The following is a 6,000-nucleotide window of genomic DNA, read 5'->3' as shown; positions in this document are numbered from 1 at the left end:
CTGCACACATCCTCCAACCTTAGCTCAAGACACTACACGAATGGTTCACCACAAACAGGCCAAAATAGTCCCAGCCAAATCTGGAAAGCAGAACACAGTCGCGTTCCACACCTCACCATAAACAAAACTCCCCTACCACACACACTCGAACCCAAAATCCTTGGTGTAACATACATCAATGTCATTTAAACAACACATCACAAACATTAAAAATAATGTAATGCTAGGTGTTTTAGGCTCGCCTTCCCGTTACGTAAACACCTAACGTGTAGCGGGGTTCTCTGTCGAGGCCGGTGCTTAGGACAAATAAGAGAGAGGCAGGACACAAAAACTCCAGGCAATAACCTTACACGTGTAATATTCAGTCAGACAAGGGAAACAGCAGATGTTACAAACACAATATTCTGGTCGATTATAAACACTTATACCTAGATATTGTAATTAGTATCTCACAGGATACTATGAAAGAATGTAGTAAAATAATACTCGAGGCGGAGTATTCAGGATTAGTACAGTCCAAGGTCTCTAAGCGCGTGGAGGGGTTAGATGTGATGCTCACTAGGGGAGGGTGATCATGGTAGTATGAGGCGGAGTTTACTGGTTGCGTGTTCACTTTATTATTTTCTTGTTGCAAAGGACTTTTGGTTAATTATTACAAACTCCACGGCTTGGGTATTTCTCTTGTTGTGATATGATAGTTACAATGTGTCGGTCTTTCGCACTAGCACTTAGGTTCGTGAGCGACAATTCACTGTTCCGCCTTGTCACTGTTAGACCATTATTATAGTTCTACCTGAAACACTTGGGTCTAGTACTATCAATGCACTATTCCACCTCACCACTGTTACACTACAATATTGTCATTGTCACTGTCTCATGGGTCACTGGGCAGCGGGTGCGGCCGAGAGGTAATCCGGCGTTATTTCTGCCAGGGCTGGGGCACGTACCGAAAGGGCACGGGATCACGCGCAGGGGCGTCTTCTTTCGTCCAGGGCTGCAGGCGGCAAAGGGGCCTGTACTCTCTGGGCTGGGGACAAGAGCGTGGCCCTCAGGACTAGGGCCAAACAACTGCCTGAATCTCTCGTCCAGGCTTCTGACGGAGGTGGAGGTCCTCTGCCTTCGAGGCGTAGGGAGTTCCTGCCTGGGCATTCTGGGGAAGGCCTGGGGTTCCCAAGGGCTGCAGCCCCCAGAGCTGGGCGGCGCCGACAAGGAGGGGCTGCGGCACCAGTCTGCATCGGGGTCCATCAGGTGGGTCTCCTCCAGGGCCAGTTGTAGGGAGCAGAGGCCCAGGGAAGCTATAGGGCCTCTCCAATACTCCTCTATGCTCTCTGCATCGGGGGTCAGGGAACTCGTCTCACGCTGGGTCGGCGGGGCAGCTCTCGGCTGCTTCCGGCCGTGGGGCCCAGCTACTGGCCGTGGCTTCCCAGGGGCGCAACTACAAGCCGCCAAGGCCCTGCTACTGGCTGTGGCCTGAGAGGGTGAGTAAATGCCAGCAAACCCAGGGACACCTTCGGAGCAGCTACCGGCCGTCTGACGAAGGTGTGAACAGCTACAGGCCGACTCCTTCAGGAGGGGTGGAGAGTGGCTACAGGCCGACTCAGGGGCAACACCTTCGGAGTGGCTTCTGGCCGTCTGACGAAGGCGGGAGCGGCTACAGGCCGACTTCTGCAGGAGGGATGGGGAGCGGCTGCAGGCCGACTCAGGGGCAACACTTTTTGAGCGGCTACCGGCCATCTGACGAAGGCGGGAGCAGCTACAGGCCGACTCCTTCAGGAGGGGTGTAGAGAGGCTACAGGCTCAGGGGCAGCACCTTTGGAGTGGCTTCCGGCCATCTGACGAAGGCGGGAGCGGCTACAGGCCGACTCCTGCAGGAGGGGTGTGGAGCGGCTACAGGCCGACTCCTGCAGGAGGGGTGTGGACCGGCTACAGGCCGACTCCTGCAGGAGGGGTGTGGAGCAGCTACCAGCCATCTGACGAAGGCGGGAGCGGCTACAGGCTGACTCCTTCAGGAAGGGGTTTGGAGTGGCTACCGGCCGTCTCTGGAAGGATACCTTCTGACGAAGGCGGGAGCGGCTACCGGCCATCTCCTGGTTACCCTAAGGTCGGCTACTGGCCGATTCCATAGCGAAGGGCGAGGGGCTGCTGACCGTCTCAAGAAAGAAGACACCTTCTTGGTGAAGGCGGGAGCGGCTACCAGCCGTCTCCTTAGGGGTGCTGGCAGGAGCTGGACAGACAGCTCCACCCCGAAGTTGGTTAGTGGAGGCTATCCCGGAAGGTAGTGCAGGATTCCTGCTATAGTGACGGCGGGCGGGCTCCGAGTCATAGGGGCGTACGGCCCATGCTGACTTCACGGTGCGCGGCTGCTGCTTCTGAGTGGGGTCCTTGTGGGGGGTGTCCGGGTGTTCACGGGGGCACTATGCTGAATTCCTGGTGGAGGTGGTTGGACATTTCAAGGGACACTATGCTGTATTTCAGAAACCGTAAGAGGGTTATTTGGAAATTAAAGATTTATGCCAGACTCGATTGAAAACTTTGAGATGTCAAGTGCAATGGCAAAGCTTCCGCCAGTCCCAAAAGAAGGAGGAGTCTGAAAGGTAGGGTTTATAAAGGGGAAAACTCTGGAGGTCTGTTTACGTTCAACCACCCACTAAAAAAACACACACACACACACACACTCACACACTCACTGGCATACTGTTCTGTAAGTGGTTGTAATGAAAGAAACGACCTTTCAGTCTGTCAGTCAACAGTTTGTAAACAGAGGGGTGACGCGAAGGGTGTTGCAGGCGCCTCTGCTCAAAGAGGAGTGAGGTAGTATTTTCCCTAGCGCTTATATCGCCATCGAAAGTTATTACTACAGGTATGAGGCATACATTCTTGTGGCTGTTGTGTGTGCATCCAATCTGGATCGTTCAAAATAAGCGTATAACAAGGTAGGCCAGCATGGTTTACCTGTGTGGTGCGGATACCCAACCATTAACTTTAAACGTTCAGTAAGTTATCATTTTCACCCACACAATAAGTCAAGCTTAAAACCAGGGTTGTATGATAAAAAAAATAAAAAATCTGATATCCATTTCAGTTGCGTGCTATTCTTTGAGGTTTAACTGACCCCTTTAAAAAGTTACTTAAATTGGAAATGGGTGATGCTGCTGTAAGTACTGTAAAAAAAAAGAAAGTATAAAGAAACTCGGAAAAGCTTCAGTTTTATGTGAGTGATAACATGGTCATCACATGGAGACGTGGATTAACGTATGATGGAAATATTTTACTATGCAAATATTATCTAACCTTATTAATCTGTCCTAAGCCATGTAAATTTTTGGTATTACTCCCAACAGATACAGAATATAGTATGCTTATTGTTAAACTTAATCAGTACATAACACTTTCTCTTCCTTAGGCATCTTGTACAAGAGGCTTTATTACATGCAGGGGAAGTGACATTCTCCAGCCCATATCTCTTGTCATTTATTGAATCTCAGTTAAAATGAACTAACCCAACCTAATCTAACCTCATCTAACCTCACCTCATTTGGCTGGAATTGATCAAGCCTAGCCTAGTTTTAATGTAGATGCAGTAACAAGGAGCTGTAAGCTGAATAATCCTCCTCCCTCCTCCTTATATACCAGCTGATTACAAAAATGTGCATTTGCTATGTGTGTGTGTCTAGAAGAAACTACCAAAAATTGTGTGAGGCTGACACTGAACAAATTAATTTTAATCTGTGTCAGGTGTAATTCCAAAATAACACCTATAATAATAGGGCAAGGAGAGAGCCATGGAGAGATTGCTATATCACACTACGCTGGTGTGGGCTTGAACTGCCAAGCCTGCGGTCATGAAGGGCAAGCGCTACCACTGAGCTATTCTGGCCTCTGACGTAACCTAACCTAATCCTTTTAATGTCAGCATCTGCAGCAGAAGGTGGTGGATTTTCCACATGTAATTTCTTGTCTTTAAATTTTTTATTATATACTGTATATATGCAGTAGAAGTGGTGTTGTAAAAAAATGGTGGCATACTTTAGGTGTAGTGTCTTGTTAAGGTATTCCAAATTAGCTTAAGCTGTGTTATGGTAGAAGTGACAAAAATACCTGCTGGTTGATGTGTAGGTAGTGTTCAAAATTTTTTATAATGTCAGTAAGGCCACCCCTTACGGGATTATGGCGTCTGGCAATAGATAGATAGATAGATAGTAATTCCATCCCCTAACCTCACGAATCCATGCCATGATTATTTTTTTTTAATAGGTTTCTGCTAGTGGGTAATTTGAAGTCCTTCACTACAGTGATGAAGAGTATTTTTTTTTTTATGTCTCACTACACTGAGCATGTGGAGTGACATGGAGGGACAGGTTGACGAATGAAGAAGTAAAGGAACGTTGTGGGGTGGATGTGGATGTGGTTGAGAAGATTAGGAGAAATACACTGAGGTGGCTTGGACATGTGGAAAGAATGGAGAATGAAAGACTGACTTAGAGGGTGTATGTAGGTGAGGTGGAGGGAGGGAAAGGGAGGGGTAGACCGAGGATGAGGTGGAGGGATGGAGTTGAGAGGTATATGAGGGAGGAGGGGTTGAGTTGGGGGGAGGGTAGTCAAATGGTGGGTGACTTGGAGGCATTTTTTCTGCCTCCACCCTTTGCGGGATTAGGGCGTCGGGCTATAGATAGATAGACTACACTGTTTACAGACAGTTTCATTTATTTAGTGTTTCAAACTACCATAGAGGGATTATACTTACCTGTAGTATTAATCAACCTAATTACTGGTAGAGCTGAAGAAAATAGTTAAATAAAGCTGTCTGGTATTTGTTCACTTAATATGAAAAAGGTGTCAAGATACTGAAGTGGTTAAGAAGGGTCTGTCATATTAAAGGGAGTTATTAAGGCTAGCTATATCTATCCCCTACCCTTTGAAAAGTCTGTCTTGAAGAAAATCACCCAGATGGGGATAAAATGAAAAGGACTTCTCTTGACTCAGTGGGTTAAATCATATTTGGAACAGTTTATCCACCTCATAAAAATATGCTGTAACATTACAAAATTTGCAAGTTTAATTTCCTTATGTTGTACATTTTCAACTTAACCTAAATGCTGACCACTAAATATTTTATTGTAGCTACTATCCCCCTGTTATGCCTTAGATAATCTCAGGGTAACAATAGGCCAATTTTGTTTTCTTTCCAGTACCGGTAAGTGTCAGGAGGTAAGAGTAGGGACAATTTCTTGCAATTTCAATAAGTTTTGAGAGGCAATAGTAGGCCCATTTTATTATCTTTCTGGTAAGTTTCAGGAGGTAAGAGTAGGCCTACTTTCTTGTCTTTTCACTATGGTAAGTTCTGAGGGGCAAAAGTAGGTTCATTTTATTGTCTTTCCAGTAAGTTTCAAGCAGCAAGAGTAAGCTTATTTCACTGTTTTCCTGTAAATTTTGGGAGGCAAGAGTAGGTCCATTTTATCGCCATTCCATTAATTTTTATTGTCAAGTGCTTGAGGATGCTGATCAATCTCTCATTGTAGACTGCATTACTCGTACAATAAGTGCTCTGTCCTCCTTAACTTGGCCTAAAATTACTATATCCCATCTTGAATGCTGAGCTGTAGTGAGAGAGTAACATCAGAATGTGGTGCTTGTCTTGAAGTGCTACAGATCTACAATCTTAACTCATGGATTGCAAGCCACAGCTCATGCTGGGTAGCATCGCATTGTGAGCCACAGCTCAGGCTGTGCTAACCTTCCGGTGGCCGTGCATCACTGCTAACTACTCCATCCCTTCGCAAACTTATGCATGGCGCTACACAAAGGCAGAGAGAGAGAGATTTTTTCTTTTTTTCACCAGATGATGAACTGGATGTTTATCTTTAAGTTTATAATAAACAAAAACTAAAAAATAACAATAATAATAATTTTTCACTACACCCCTATGTGGGGTGGAAGTGAAGTTAGCAGGGGAGTGAAAGATAAAAATGGTAGATTACTAGTGGAGAAGGAAGAAAAAGT

Source organism: Coenobita brevimanus, chromosome 39 (genome assembly GCF_032717465.1).
Source record: "Coenobita brevimanus isolate Jiangsu-jjx chromosome 39, ASM3271746v2, whole genome shotgun sequence".
In the NCBI taxonomy this organism is placed as follows: domain Eukaryota; kingdom Metazoa; phylum Arthropoda; class Malacostraca; order Decapoda; family Coenobitidae; genus Coenobita; species Coenobita brevimanus.
This window is presented reverse-complemented; position numbering follows the sequence as displayed.